The 17,173-nt window shown below is 41.5% G+C and overlaps 1 protein-coding gene across 1 annotated transcript in view; it reads left to right on the forward strand.

Moving 5' to 3' along the window:
* Nucleotides 1-17,173, forward strand: part of HRAS (HRas proto-oncogene, GTPase) — a gene marked incomplete in the record, with an annotated part of 155,612 nt that overhangs the window by 68,259 nt on the left and 70,180 nt on the right.

A 17,173-nucleotide genomic window follows, 5' to 3' on the forward strand; every position in this document is an offset into this window, starting at 1 on the left:
CTTTAACACAGCTAAAATGAGCAGCGCTTTAGCACTGAGGCAGCCCGAGTGTAAAAGGGGTCTAACTGCTCATCTAAGTGTGCATAGAGCTTCTCCTAGATGCATACAGTGCGAATTCAGAATTGGCGTCTCTGCAGGGCTTTGGCTGCACACCAACTGGCCAGGGCACCAAGTGTTTAGCCACTCTAAGTGTAGCAAACCAGCCATCCATGTGGATGTAGCCATAGGCAAACGTGGTCGGTGATTTTTAGACTGGGAAACCTCTCTGGTCCTGACAAGCAGGAAGATTTGAAAGAAAGTATTTTCGACTTCAGGCATTGTGTTTTGTCGGCTTTATAATAAAGAACATATCAATTTGTATTGCACGTCATACTATAAAAATGCACTGGCAGAAAAAGGATGTTTCCATCCTTGAATGGGATTTCACTTACCTGTTGCTAGAAATTCTTGTGACTACTAGTTGAACAATGTGTTTATTGAATGAGGGTTTTATGATGATGCAGGAAAGGGTTGATGGAGAAAACAGACCGACTTTTGTAACTTGCCAAATGAACCCTATACAGAGTGCAGTAGAACTACCTTTTGTATGTTTAACTTTCCTAGTCATTAGGGATTCATAAAGTTGCTCAAGGTCTATGAGAGGTAGCAAGCTTTAAGTAAACTGTAACATATGTAGACAAGACTTAACTGAAGAAAGAATGATTGATGGTTTCATTGTAATCTACACATTAGCTGCATAGAGATACCACACTAAACTCCTCATTCAAAGCCTAAAAAAATCTTATATATTGCAGCTTACCAGTCTTTAGATGTGGTGGCTTTTTTTTTTTTGTTTTTTAGGCTAAGAATTTTTTCCACAAATGCAAAAAACACCTGCCGATCTTGCTTGAAATGCAATGTCCTTGTTACTCCCTGTAAGCTTAACAGAAAGAATAAAGAACCCTATTTTTACTGTGTAATCTACTAGTTTCACCATATCTATGCTGTGCCCCCATAAAATAGTGGAGAAAAAGCATAGACCTTAAAGTGTTTGTAAACCCACATGGAAAAAAAATAAAAATAAAAAAAGACCCATAAGACAAAGGCATATAACATACTAGCTCATTATGTAATACTCACCTGAGATTGAAGCCCCCGCTGCAGTGCCCGTACACAGCACCAGCCGGCGACATTTCTCCCCGGAGTTACTTTCGGGTATCGCAGCTCTTGCGCTGTGATTGGCTGGAGCTGTGGTGACGCCACTCCCGCGCATGCTTGCTGGAGTTACCTGTAACGGCACACTTACTGACGCAAATGGCACATAACATTGCTTCAGTGCACATGTGCCGATGACGTCGACACATGAAGATACAGGGAATATTTCCTAATCTTGCAGGTTTAGGAGATATCCGGGGCCTTATTGGGCTTACCTGTAGCAAAAAGTGTATTGTAAGGGTTTACAACCACTTTAAGGCTGGGTTCACATATACGTGAATTGGATGCGTTTTAAAACACATGCAATTCGCATGACATGTGAATGTGATTGGCTCTCAATGGAGCCAGTTCACACATGTCCAGGGTGGCCACGGTGCGGTTTCAAAAAGGTTTGAATTCAGGCAAACATTTGCACCTGAATCGCACCTAAACAGGAACGCACCAGGCCTGGACAGCAAACGGCAGCTGCACATATGTGAACCCACCCTGAAGGCTGGTTCACACATCCTTGCAGTCCGTGTGCTTCTCCACATGCCCTTTGTTTTGGCAAATATACCACCTCACTTATTTGCTTGCTGATAAAAAAAACAAAAAAAAACACCTTTTGCTTATACCAGAATCTAGCCTCTCTTGTACCCCTTACTATATGATTAACTTGATCAAGTATAACATAAATAAAGTAAATAAAATTATTAAAAGCAGTGATGTTACAAATTTTAAGCCCTGGTTCACACTGGAGCATTTTGACATGCGATTTGACATGTCAAATCGGCAGCAATTGCCGTCAATGGCAAAGTCCGAATCGGTGCGACGCCGCATCTGCACCGATTTCAAAAAGTTGTTCTGTACTACTTTTTGCGATTTCGGGCTGCGATTTACATTTACATCTGTGTAGAAACTTGCACAGATTACTCTGAAATCGCAGCCAAAATCGGGACTGACGTGCAGGAGTGAAATTGTGCGAGTTCAGCTGAACACGCACGGCTCCAATTCACGCAGCTCAGTGTGAACCTGGGCTAAAACACAAAATTGTTGCCAATGGACAGAGACAATTGCAGAAAGGACAAAATTACAGCTAAAGAAACAATAGAGTTATGTGACAAACATCCTTGCGTTCCATTGTGTGACAAATGAGAAAGGGGGACAGTGTCATGATCTCATCTTTGCTTGCAAAATGCTTCCATCCATCCAGATAGAGACTCATCCTTTTAAATATCTTAAGACTTTGCCAATTTTAGTCAGCAGATGGCGCTGTAGGACTGATCAAAATCTCAAGACACTGATCGGCTGTAGGTCACCAGCTGGCATTTATGACAATCATGTCCAGCTGTGCTCACATTCAATTCTCGTAGGCAGATCCATTACAATATACTAATAGCCTGTACACACGATCCAAAAATCGTACGAAAAATAGATTTCAAAGGGACCTTACGATAATCTGATCGTTGGTACACAGCTTTTGATTTTTTGTTTTTATTCTGTTTGAGAATTTTCCTAACTTTAGTAACCACTTCATTTTCGATTATGAGATTGGCATGCAAAAAAAAAAAAAACGCTAATTCGTCCGCTAATCTTGGTGTGTGTACAAAGCATTAGCGGTGTTAGAAAAGAGTCCAGGGCTAACTTCTTTACATCAGCCAGGTGGTCTGACTAAAATAACCTCTACAGAAACTCTTCCAGTGGTGTTTAAAGCAGTTGGAAACCCGCTGTTGTGTTTTTTTTTTTTTTTTTGTTATGTTTTTTTTTTTTTTTTTTTTTGCCACCTGCAAAGGAAAAGGCATAATGAGCTAGTATGCACCGCATACTAGCTCATTATAAAATACTTACCTTAGAACGAGGCCCCGACATCTGTCCTGATCCACGCCGAGGGAGCTGACATGTTCCCTCTGCGTTTATTCCGGGTATCGCGGCTCTGGCGCTGTGAGTGGCCGGAGCCGCGATATCGTCACCCCCGCGCATGCGCGCAGGAGATTTCTTCCCGGCAGGGTCCGGCGTCTGCCGGGCTTCCAGCCGGGAATCCCCTGTGCGCATGCAGGTTTAGGCGATTTTTTTTTTTTTTTTTTTTTTTTTTTTTTACCTACAGGTAAGCCTTCTTATAGGCTTTCCTGTAGGTAAAAGTCCCCAAAATGACTATACAACCACTTTAATGGTGGCAAAACAAATAGTGAATGGCCATTTTATGACCTCATATTATGAGCAGTCCAGGTAATGCCTAATCGGTGCTTCTTAGGGCTGCACCAGTTCACTATTAGTCCATGAAAATAAAAACATTGTAGGCCCATTTTTCCATTTCACCATTTTTAAACAATTATTTTATTTTCAATGCTTTCTAGTGACTTTTCTTCTATGTGCTTTCCAGTATATTTACAAGGGTTATGGTGCAGGAACATGCATAATGCTGTATTTCTTCTTTTCTTTTTTTATTTCTTTAACCACTTCAGCCCGGAAGGGTTTACCTCCTTAAAGACCAGGCCATTTTTTTTTTGCAATACGGCACTGCGCTACTTTAAATGACAATTGTGCGGTCGTGCGACGTTGTACCCAAATAAAATTTTGCTCTTTTTTCCCCACAAATAGAGCTTTCTTTTGGTGGTAATTGATCACCTTTGCGGTTTTTATTATTATTTGTGCTATAAACAAAAGCGACCATTTTGAATAAAAAAAAAAAAACAACTTTCTGCTATAAAAAATCTCAGATAAATCTTCCGATAAAAATCTGTAAATAAAAAATCTAATTTCCTCATCAATTTAGGCCAATTTGTATTCTGCTACATATTTTTTTGGCAAGAAAAGTCCCAATTAGCGTATATTGACATGCACAAAAATGATCACATCTGCAAACTATGGGATAGATTTAGGGACTTTTTTTGTTTTTGTTTTCCTTTTACTGCGACATTGCGGCGGACAGACATGAAGTGATACTTTTTTTGTGACCAGTGACACTAATACAATGATCAGTGCTAAAAATTGCAGGGATACTGTATAAATTACACTGGCATGGAAGGGGTTAACTTCAGGAGCAATCCAAGAGTTAAATGTGTTTCCTATGTGCTCTGGGGGGGGGGGGGGGGGTGCAGACACTAAATGAAGAAAGAGATTGATGTTCCTGATTAGTAGGAATTACAGATCTCTCTCTTCCTCTGTGACAGAACCACAGTTTGCCTTGTTTACATAGGCTGACCCACTGTTCTCTCATTCCCCTGAACGATCGTGGGTTGGCTCCCACAGTGTCCAATCATGGTGGAAGTGGGGTGCCCCGAGTGAGCGCCCCAGACCAGGAAGCGCGTATGTTGTAAGTACAGGTACATTGGGTCACGCAGCCGTGCCGCCCTGCCGCAGTATATGTGCAGTGTGCGGTCTGGAAGTAGTTAAAGCAGTGGTGTAAATTGGCGTGATCAATTGAAAAAAATGCACCTGAAAGCATCTGATGTAACCCAGCCCAAAGGGACAGGAAGTATGTTATTTGCAGGATTACCAGATTAAAATAAAGGAAATAAAGCCTTACAAAGAAAACGAAACTAAAGCAGCCACCCCCTCTAAAGGAGTGGTAAGCTGCAATATTGTTTTTGTTCTTTCTTTAAATATGCTTTAAAGCAGAGCTCCAACCAAAGGGAAAGCTCTGCTTGTCTGTCCCCCCCCCCCTCGCTGCCACATTTTACACCTTTTGGGAAAGGGGAGAGAGAGAGTGGGTACCTGGTTTTGACAGATGCTCCCACTTTCGGGTGAGTTTGCCACGACAAACTGTCGGAAGTTCAGCCCCACTTCTTTTCCTGCCGCTGGGCCATTCACACAGCGCAGCGCGCTTCACGCATTTGCAACAGGGAGCCGTTTTCCCTTAGCTCTGATGGTGGTGGTGGTAGCACCCAAGAGCCGATTGAAAAATCACCTTGGGTGAGGACACTGCTGGATTCCTGGACAGGTAAATGGGTAAGTCCTAATGAGAGTCAGCAGCTATAGTATTTTTTCTGACGGAGCCTGGAGCTCCGCTTTAAAGTAGTTGTAAAGTCAGGGTGATAAAACACTGCCATCCCCTCTGTTTTTATTTTTAATTCTAATTGTAAGTACCTTATCTCAAGCAATAACTTGTTGTCCGTGTCTTTCCTCTGCTCTGTCTTTCTAGAATGCAAAGGGAGGGGCTGAGATAACCCTCTGACGTCAGTTGGCCAGCAGAGGAATGTCATGTGACCGCTGTGAGAATAAGGAATTTATGATTAGCGTTTTAAAGAACACACACCTAGTAGTTAAGATCTTGATAAAACTGAGGGGATGCAAGTTACTTTTCAAAGGTATTTCGAGTGACAGGGAAGAGCAGTAGGGTGGAGGGGCTGGAGGAGATCGCTCTCACACACAGGCATCTGAACTGACAGGCTAGGAGCGGGGGAGAGAGACGGAGAGCAGAGAGGAGACAGCGTGATGACAGAGGGACCTAATCTGACCACGGTATCCTGGATCAGGAGCCCTGATTATCATGGTCAGCAGAGACAGGGGGACACGGGAACAGGCAGGATCAGACAGGTATTTCACATCGTACAAAGGGACACATGACATGGCACAAGCACTGTGCTATTTAACATGCTTTAAAGGAGGCAGGATTTATATAACTTTTTTGGGGGGGGGGGGGGGGGGTTTACAAACGCTTTAAGATAAAATGGATGCAAAGCCTCGATTTTTCTGGCCCTGTTGCACAAGTCCATGCCATTTTTTTTTTCCTCTGTATCCACGCTCTACAATCAGCAAGGCTTCTCCTGTCTTCTGCAGTACGGCACAATGATCCTTGAACGCTGTCTGGTACATATTGAAGGCTACGAGTACCCTCTCTGGGGACACCTAGCACAGCACTGACATTAAAGGTTGTGTTTGGGTGTACTTGTATAGAAAATGTTCTATTTTTGATATATGCCCGTATACTACATGATTGTCTATGCGAATACTGGAGTATACCCGAGTATAGTTGCACACAGCCGCTTATTTATTTGGATTTGATGTACATGGCACCTGGGCTTTCTGGGAAGGGAATTGAATTAGAATCTATGTAGCATGAGCTCAGGGCATCCATGTGGAAGAGCCATTTAGCTCTTATTCCCTTTTACAGGTCCTGTAATGCAACCCAAGGTTGCATCCATGGCCATTAGCTAAGAGTCTTGCTGTCTGGACTAGGTGTATAGCCCAAGTCCCTGGCTCAATTTTAACAGATATATTTTCATTCACCACCACTTGAAGCCTTTACCTAAAGCATTATTCTACTGCTTGGATAGCCTACTGGTTACTCTCCATCAGATATCCAGGATGAGCTTTCTTTCCATTCACAGGAGAAATATCCTCCCATTCAGACGCTGGTTTTCATAAGTCCTGTGCAAGAAGCGTCTCAAAAGGTCCATAGTAAAGCACCTATCTGGTACATCTATAGACAAGTACATCGCTGGCAGAAAAAGTACTCTCCTCCCCAGGAAAAAAGGCTTGTGTTTCTGCAGGTAAGAGAAAGGGCGGCACATCAGATTAAAAGCAATACATTTTTTGGAAATCCATAAAAAAATTAAACCTGATACACAAACGATTCAAGGGTGCTCAGACGCGTTTCACACCAAAGTACTTCCTCATTACTAATTAATGATTACTCACATTTGTGTGAAACGCGTCTACTGAGCACCTTTGGATTGTTTGTGTTTCATTGTTTTATGGATTTCCAATAAATGTATTGCTTTTATTCTCCGGATGTGCCGCTCTTTCTCTTTGGCCTCCATAGATTCCTCTGGCTGCGGACCAGACAGGCACCCGGCTTTATACAGCACCACGTGAGATCCTGCAGATGGCTTAGGAGAGGTGTATACCCAGCTCTTCTTCCTGCAGGTAAGCCTTTACCCCTTAGACTAAGAAGTTTTCTTTCGCCCCTCACAGGTCCCACACTCCAAGTCTAAGCCTTGAGCACAATCCTGTTGGCGGATGTAGACCACCAAGAGTAGGTCCAAGCCCTCTTTCTAAAATAAATATTTTGTCGTTGCAACAAGTCACAATAAAATTTCTTCCAATAAAGGGATGCCCTTACTTGTCAGAGTAGAGGAGAATGCCTGTCAGGCTTTCATTCATCTGGTTCTCAGAGATTTCTGATGTTTTGGGTTCATGGTGGCATTCTCAGAGCTATGAACTAAGCCCAGTTTCACACTGCAGGGCACTGGGTGTTGGTGCTAAAGCGTGAAATGGATATTTTGATGATAGGCAACTCCTATCCTCATATTGATTAGTGGTTCCAAATTAATAACTACTGCAGTAGGGAACAGACACATAAGATACGCTCAGCATCTTTCCAAATAACCGTTCTCCTTTATTATGACGCATTTGAAGGCTTTTATACACATGATTACGTAGGTATCACATTAATATTACAATTGTACGTTTATGGTAACAAGGGGCGTTACATAGGCAGGCTTATTCTAATCAGAACTCGAAAGAATGCAAAACATGTACTGAAAACATTATTAGTGCCGTGTGCACAGTGAGGGCATTGTGCAATACATATAAAATAGAATACAATTATATACAGAACCTACAAATTTCCATTACAGTCTCCTCTCTTTTGATCAATATTTTGATCACTAACCATACCTGCTATCACCTTTAACCTGGAACCTCCACACGCTTAGGTGGAGGTAGTCCTGGCCAAAGAGGCAAAAACTCCATTGTGGAGAAAATAATAGCTGAGCAGCTTTTTTCATTACAAAATGACTTTTCACTGTGAAAAACAAATACATATTTACAGAGTACTGGCTGTACACTCCTGTGGCCAGAATGGCCTTCTAGCTTAATTGCTGGTATGCTGACTTATCAGCATATGTAAACAGACAATTCTACATAAAATGGAGGTACAAAAGACAAATATGACTTCAACATGGCTAAACTACTTTTCAAATATATATATCCCTTACAATTAAAGTAATTGAATCAAAAATTGCCCTAGACTGTGATCGCAAGAAGGAAACAAATCAAACACAGAGATTTCTTTCATTTAGTCATTTTTGCAGTGTCTGGTGTAGATCCAGGTCACTTTTCCTTCAAGTTTTGCAAAACTGTACATGAAATAGATGCTGTATTGAGTCTCCAAACATCTCCTTATATATAAATGTCTCTTAACAATCCACATGTCACCTGGCTTTAGTTTTAGATCCTTCCAAACTTTTGGATCTGGAATTGGGGAGAAAACACATAAATAAGTTTGTCAAAAACCTTAAAAAATCAGCACCATTCTCTGTGAGATCCGAATGGAGGACTTCAGCTGGTGAGACAAAATATAAGCAAGTGAGTAACACACTCCCAACCCAAATCCCAAAGGGAGAGAGTCCAATATCCCCTCACAGGCTTGATAAAATATAATAAAACATTCAGGCAAAAGTTTTCTAGTTTCTTACTCTACTTTGTCCGCTACATTGTAGACAGTAGGGGGTGTAAAAATAAAACCTCAAAACTTCTAGTAAGGACTCTCCTATAAAAATTATTTCCTCTGTTACTCTCTGTAGATTTTGCACTCTGTACTTAAAAACTACTTCTGATAACACTTTTTTACTATGGCCTTTGCAGTAGCATTTGCCACTGGACATCCAGAAAACATGTCCATACAAACAAAATACATACTCGTAAGATTCCTGACTTGGGCATCTGGATATATCTTTTTGTTATCTCTGGAAGGGATGTTCAGCTTTTGGTAACACGTTTGGTAACAGGTAAAACAAGAAATGGTATGTTATAAAAACAACTGTGGAGAACCCTGGCTCTATCCCACACTCATTTACTAAGGCAGCCATAACTACTTGTGACTGATGACACGGTCCACGTGTCAAGCTGAAGGGAAAAGAGTGTCTGGCGAACATAAATGATCACCTTTTCCAAAGTCTTGTTTCGTAAGAAGTTGCCCTCTGTGGACCACTTGTGCTTCTCGTTCTGGGGTCCTTAAAGTTGAATTATTAATCCCAGCTATACTGGGCCAGAACTAGTTGTGGAATCTGTGAGTTGCACAGACCCAGCAAGTGTCCGGGGCTGTAAATGCAGCATCCTTAGAGTCGCCTGGTCTGCTTCCATAAGTGAGTTTTACTGTTAGTATGGCTACCTCAGCAAGAACCTGGAAGGCTGAAAACAGCCGATCAAACTTGGCATGCTTGATTGGTTTACCTGCCGAAGTAAAATCAAACTTCTGGCCCTTCAAATGGAACCAAAAGCTCTCGATCTCTTGACTATCTATATAAATATATACTCTTTTTATAGCTCACAGGCTTTACTTAAACATGGAGCTCTGCTTCTTGAGATGGGAAAAAGGATCCAATGACTCTGAATACAGGGAATCCTTCTGGGTGATAAACTTCATCCTCGGTATAAAACCAGGAATAACACTACAAAAAAGTAAATACTCGGGTCTTCAGGGAGTGTGTCCTGCACTGGGCTCACAGCAGCTGATTCCTATGTCATCAGTTTAACACATGTGTTTTTTCTTTGTTTCCAGCCTCCTCCAATAGAGGCAATAAGGTGGCTGGATTCAAATGTACGCATTTTTCATTGCCAGATTTGTACATAAACACACAAAACAAATTCATATTTTGAACCTTTCATTAGACAAACACTATATATTTGCTGTGCAGAATGTCGAACTATTAAAAATTAAATATTCAACCAAAATAATATCTGTAACTTTGTCTAATAGCAACTTTGCATAAAGCTACAGCTCTTATCTATCGGGGTGAACCCTTCATTACTGGGTCCAGCTTGCATAAACAATGGCTTGTTTTCGATCATGCTGTTTGTGTAAGAACTCAAGTTTCATGTTTCAAAAAGACAACTTTTTCCTGGCAATATTATAATAAATGATAAGAATACCCTGCAGTCATGCAGAGATGTCCATAAATCCAAAATATTCTTCTACTTATACCCACTGCACTTAGAAGGAAAAGGGGCACATCATTCCACAATCCACACATTCTGCTTTGGATTTCAAAAATAAAAATACATAAAAACCAAAGGACCAACAATATGTATGACGGCCCAGAAAGCACTTGGCCATCAAAAACTATAAACCAACTGGCTGCAGGCAGCAGCTATCCTAACAAGGTGTGTGGACTTGATGTGATGGGTCTGTTGTATTTAAATTGTATTATTACTCTCACATCATGGACCGCACATCAAGTTATTATCAGACTTTAAGATTTCATTTCTGTAGAAAAACTTCCTTATGTATCCCATCCATCTTGGCTTTGTTAAACATTATTGCAGCTGTATTCAAATTAACATCCTCATCTTAATCTTTTTTTTCTTTCCACTCAATAAATGTAAAATTACAAAATTGTTATCTTAATCTAAACTAATTCAATTTTTACCAATTTCCCCATTAACCTGGATTTAATTTCCAACCAAAGGTTGTCTAAACCAGTTTCAATATATTTATATTTATTAATAAAATTGTTAAACTCATATTAGAAATTAATACTCATATGATAATTTCAATATCACACACTAATATATATGAATGAATGAATGAAATACTTATATAGCGCACAATGCGAACTGAATCGCCTCTAGGCGCTGTGGCGAGCTTTGATCATCTGCTAAAAGAGGAAGGTCTTGAGTTTTTTCCTAAAAGCCAGGTGATTTTCTTCCAGGCGGATGTTGATTGGTAGAGCATTCCATAGCCGAGGCCCTTGGACAGCGAATCTCCGATCCCCCTTGGATTTATACCGGGCTTTGGGCACGAGGAGGAGGTTTTTGTTGGCTGATCGAAGACTGCGGTTTGGTGTGTAATGATTTATTTTCTCCATTAGGTATTGCGGAGCTTCTCTATGCACGCATTTGTGGGTGAGGCAAAGGGTCTTGAACGTGATCCGATTTTTTACGGTTAGCCAATGTAAGCTCCTCAGTGAAGGAGAAATGGATTCCCAGGGTTTTTTTCCTGTTATCAGCCTTGCCGCCGTGTTTTGGATCAGTTGTAATCGCGCAAGTTGATATTGTGGTAATCCTATGTAAAGCGAGTTTGCGTAGTCCAGTCGTGAATTAATGATTGTTCCAACTACTACTGCTTTGTCATTCTTTGGGATAAAAGGGATGAGTCTGCGAAGCATGCGCAGCAGATGGTGAGATCGACTGACTACAGATCCTATTTGCGCATCCATTGACATTTGTGCGTCTAAAATAACCCTGAGACTCTTCGCTTTGGTCTTTGGGGAGATAGTCTGCCCAAAGACGGTTGGTGGAGACCAGGAGGTTTTGGTTGCGGGCTTATGATTTTGGTGTAAGATAAGAAGCTCTGTCTTTGATTGGTTCAGCTGGAGGGAGTTGGTGGTCATCCAGTCCTCTATTGATTTGAGGCAGTTTTCAAGTTGTTGTTGGTGATCTTTTTTTCCATTGATCCGGAAATAAAGTTGCGTGTCGTCAGCGTAAGAGTGGAAGCAGAGATCTGAGCATCTGATGATTTGAAGGAGTGGGCGAATGTAAATGTTGAAGAGAACGGGTGACAACGGAGAGCCTTGAGGGACTCCGCAGGTGACTGCCCGAGTTTCGGAGAGGAATTTTCCTAGTTTCACTGTCTGTGACAGATTTCCTAGGAAGGACGCGAACCAATGGAGATCTATGTCTTGGACTCCGGCTACTTCTGTGAGGCGGACGAGTAGAGTATTGTGATCTACTGTATCAAACGCTGCACTTAGGTCTAGCAGTACGAGGAGACACGGCTCTCCGTCATCTGCCGCTTCGAGGGCGTCATCCCAAATCTTGAGGAGAGCTGTTTCTGTTCCATGACCCGGGCGGAAGCCTGATTGCAGCGGGTCCAGGAGTTTGTGAGTATCCAGGTGAAGTTGTAGCTGATGTACTACAGCTTTCTCCATGATCTTAGAAATGGTGTTGAGGCTTGTAATCGGCCTACGGTTGTTTGGATCCTGAGGGTCCAGGTTTGGTTTCTTGAGTAGAGGTTTGACGATGCCTTGTTTGAGGATGCTGGGAACAATCCCTTCATGGAATGATCGGTTTATGAGGTGGGTTATGGTTGGAGCCACGATGTCGGAGCATTCTTTCAGTAGTTTTGTGGGGATGATGTCAATAGGTGAGGTACTGTCACGCAGTTTATTAATGATGTTTTTTGCGGTGTCTACGGTAATTGGGGATAGTGAAAATTTTGGCGGTTGCGGTATGTTGGTGCGGACATCCTCTTTATGTATTTGCTGGCTGAGGTTGGATGTTTTCTTCTGACAAATTGTTTCCCTGATGGTTTTGATTTTATCGATGAAAAAATCCGACAGTTTGTCACAGTAATCCTGGGATTCGCTTTCTGGGGGTTCTAGGCACACCGGATTCATTGATTGATTAACCAGTTTAAACAGTTCCCGTGGTTGGTTTGCGGCCGTTGAGATTGTATATGAGAAGTGGTCCTTTTTGGCTTTGAAGATGCCCAGATAAATGTCCTTAAAGGGGGACATATTACTTAATTTTACTCAATTTCTCTTTTTTTTTTGTAAATGCACTGTTTCCACTATCAAAAGATATTAAATTTGTGTAAGACACGGTTAATTTGTAACCTTCATTTTACCATGTTTGGAAAACAGATTCAAAAATAATCGTGATCACATTGTTTATCATTAGATTCGTTAACCCGGCACATTTTGTTATAAATGTTTTGTCTAAAAAACTGAAATTGGCATGGTGTCCTTCCAGCTTATCACCAATCTCTCATGTCAGCCACATTCTTTCAGGAGAGCACAAAGGAGGGGGTCACATCTGCGTACATGACACAAGCGATAGAACTACAGGTTCCAGCATTCACAAACATACACAAGTATCGCTCTAAAATCGCTTACATTATTCCCATTTGTACACAACACATGCATTTCATTCTCTCTTTATTTTAATGCTTTTTAAATACTTCCTTGCTTAAATTTCTGCTTTCTTTATTTTGTTCTGATATCCTTTGCATCCAATGTATTATAATTCCATACTTCACATACTGTACCTTCTATGATCAGACGGGCAGCTATAGTGCTCGTCCCATCTTCCCTCTCTGACAACATATAAAGCATTCTGTTTTAACTCTCATTACTGTTTCTTGACTTTACTAGTTGTAGTGCCTGACCCCAAATTCAGCCCACAACTTAACATCAAAAAGTCCCTTTCTGTCTAGTGTTAATGTCACTCTTGATCCATCCTGCTCACATAAATAGCTGTTTCTCTAGCTGTATACTCTGCATGATTCTTTGTCCCTGTGGACTTTGGTGGTAACCCAGTTACCCATTGTGGATCCCTGTCCACTTTAACCATTAATCTAGGGGCTCAGTATAGGCGGAACCGCACCTTTGGTTCATATATAGCGCTCCTCTTGCGCTGGGCATTTTTGAGGGTCTCTTACCCATCATTCCCTTACTTAATTTAATGCCCATAATGACTGGCCAGTCTTCTCTACGTGTGCCTATACCCTTTTGCCTCTAAACTACTTCATCTAGCAGATGTACTACATATACTCTGTGAACAGCACTATTCTTCTCTTTCTCTATAACACTCTGATGGACAGTAGACAGTGACAACATAACATATAACCACTAATCAATACAGTTTGATTAAGGGGAGTAAAATAGGTACCCTTTGTCCCGAAAATGCCTTACCGATCAAGGAAGTCTGATAACTCAAATGTAAGCAAAAGGCTTACCTCAGCCGGCTGATTATCAGAAATTCCCGGATCGTCTCAAGCTCCTCGTTTCGGATACTCAGGGTCACCTGATAACCCCTGCTGGGCTGGCTTCGCCACCTGAAATGGATATTTAAATGATAGGCAACTCCTATCCTCATATTGATTAGTGGTTCCAAATTAATAACTACTGCAGTAGGGAACAGACACAAAAGATACGCTCAGCATCTTTCCAAATAACCGTTCTCCTTTATTATGACGCATTTGAAGGCTTTTATACACATGATTACGTAGGTATCACATTAATATTACAATTGTACGTTTATGGTAACAAGGGGCGTTACATAGGCAGGCTTATTCTAATCAGAACTCGAAAGAATGCAAAACATGTACTGAAAACATTATTAGTGCCGTGTGCACAGTGAGGGCATTGTGCAATACATATAAAATAGAATACAATTATATACAGAACCTACAAATTTCCATTACAAGCGCTGCTTGTTTTAGCAGTGCTTTTTGCCCGCCTGTGGGTCGCTTTTAACACTTGCTAGCAGCCGAAGTAGGGGTTAAAAGCGCCCGTGTTGCGGCACTTCCAAATCACTTTTCATTTCAATGGCATCGCAATTTTCCTTGCAAGTGGACTGCCCCAGTGTGAAAGCTTACACTGAAATGAATGTGAGGCGGTTTTCAGGCATTGGAGGCTATTTCTAGCGCTAAAATGCCTGAAAACCACCTCATTGTGAAAGTAGCCAAGAGTTTCCAACTTTGCCTCCTCCCCATCATGCTCTCGATTTTGCCATCCTCCCTGCAAAAGCAGGGGATCTTCCAATTGCTATTCAGCAGTATCTTTCATGGGGAATCTTCATGGAAGCCTGTTCACTGTTTTCAAGGCAAATGGAGGCTCTCGGCCCATTCTAAACTTGATTCTTGATTCTAAACTCTCAACTTGTTCCAGTGATTTCAAAAGTTCTGCATAGAATCTGCCAGTGGACATAGGAATGCTTACTTGCACACTTATCCTTTATCCTCCTCAACATTCTATACCATTACTATTTTTTCACCCTCCCCTTGGCCTGTCCATGGCACGGGGCCTTCACCAAGGTGCTTGCTCTGTTTCCAGCTCTGCTCTGTTCTCAGGGGATTCATATTGTGGGATACCTGGACGATATCCTGTTAAAGGACCAGTCCTCCCAAGCCCTTTCTGCTGATGTTCAGGGGACAAGTAGACTCTGCAGGGATTCAGATAGATTCTCAACCTTTGGAAACCATCGCTTTGCCCGACCGACCATTTACAAACCTGTGCCTAATATTGGGTACGGCCCTGACCAATATCTTCCTGCTCTGGGACAAAGTTCTGCCCCTCAGCTCTTTTGCCCACACCCTTTGGTCCCTGGGCCACACCTCAGTTCTTGCTTGCATGAGGGTGTTGGGCCTGATGGTAGCTTCCTTCAAAGCCATGCCATACTCACCCAGTTTCACTTGAGACCATTGCAACTCAACACTCTGGTGTGGGAAAACAAACCTAATTCTTAGACTGCCCCATGTGCCTGACTTGCATTGCCAGTCTCTATCTGGCATTGTGAACTTCCCACTCTTCCCCAAATATGTAGAAAGTTTTCATGATTGATGCCAGCCCATCAGGGCTGGGAAGGAGACCAGAATGCCCTTTCAGTGCTGTAAAATTGGTTGTAGGAGGAAACGTGCCTTCCCACAAACATCCTGCTGTTACTCTAGGACAAAGTATGTTACTGTCAGGTGAAAATATAGGTAAAAAAAGCACCAACCCCATCTAAGGACTGGTAGGCTGCAACATTTTACATTTTTGTTTTTGGGTTTAGATATGCTTTATATCTTAATTTCAGGTTTACTTTCACTTTAAATGGCACATTTGGGCCAAGGTGGCCTAAACAAATGCTTTGTTTTACTAATAATTTCCCCTTACTGTCAGCACAATATAAAACTGTGGCATTGACTACATTCAATATATAGTGCTGTATTCTGGCCAGGGTATGGGTACTTCCTGTCTCCTGCTGTAACAGTCATGTAGGGCTGAGCGCTGCTCAGCCATTCACAGAAAGCCTTGTGTTTTTATAAGTGAATATAAATCTTCCTTAATTTTAGGTGAAGAATGTCATGATCTCCACCTTAGCCAATCAGAGGAAGCCTTGTAGTCATTGCTAAAAATAAAAAGGCTTTCTGTGAATGGCTGAGCAATGCTCAGCCCGACTTGATTTTGTACTTACCACCTGCTACCTAAACTCTGCACTGTATACTGCATGTAGCTAATGCCAAGTACATTTTATGCAGTACTGACAGTAGCCACAGCTACTAGTAAAGGAATTGATTTTCTTAAGCTAGCGTGGCCCAAAGGAACTATTTAAAGTGAAAGAGAAGACAGATTTGGGTTTTAATGTAGAGAAATCTAAAAAAAAATAGCACTGCAGTTAATGGACACTAGGTGGAAATGGAATTCAAAACTGAAAAATATCTCTGTATCCAGCATGCCAGTGGGCATTTCTTTTTCTCTATTTATATAGTGCGTGTCTATAGGTATACGTATTATAGCTTAATTATACCTAAAGATCAACACTAGATGTCACTCTGTACTTTGAAAGTCTTGGGCATTTAAGCAAATAAACAGTAGGATATTTCCCATAAAGAACATACATTATATCAATTGTATTTTATTACTTTTCTTTTAAATGTCTTTCGTTTAAAATGTAATAAGCCAGCTATGGTTCTGCATTGAGGACCTTTGCAATCAAATATGTAGTCTTGAATTTGGTAAATTCAGTAAAAGATTATAATATTTCAATACCTAAAGATCACCACAAGGTGTCACTCAATACACTGAAAAGGTTTTGGTAAAAATAAAATGTTGCAGTTCGTCTTTGATGTGGTTGTAAAGGTAGAAGGTTTTATTTTGACCTTTACTCTCCCAATCAACATTGATGGATTCCAGGAATGAGGAGGATTTCATGGCCAGAAATGCTAGGGTGTGTTTTTCAATGTATTTTTTAAACAAAATAAAGCAGGGAGTGTATGGATAGGGGGCAGTTGCTTTGAATATTAAAATCAAATCACTGTATTTAAGAGGGAAGTTTCAGGAAAAAAACTTTTCACGGACCCCCTGTCCAGTTCAGTACACGGACTGAACTTGGGCAGGGGGTCTGTGTACTGAACTCGGGTCCCCTGCAGGTGCTCCTGGATCCTCCTAGAAGAGTAGGTGCCAGGAGCGCCCGCAGAGGACCCGAGAAGAGGACAATCGGGGCTGCTCTGTGCAGAACCATTGAACAGAGCAGATAAGTATACACCTGTTTTATTTAAAAGAAAAAAAGT

This window comes from Lithobates pipiens, unplaced genomic scaffold (assembly GCF_037356315.1).
Source record: "Lithobates pipiens isolate NorthernLeopardFrog02 unplaced genomic scaffold, aLitPip1_a1.2 Scaffold_10, whole genome shotgun sequence".
Classification (NCBI taxonomy): Eukaryota; Metazoa; Chordata; class Amphibia; order Anura; family Ranidae; genus Lithobates; species Lithobates pipiens.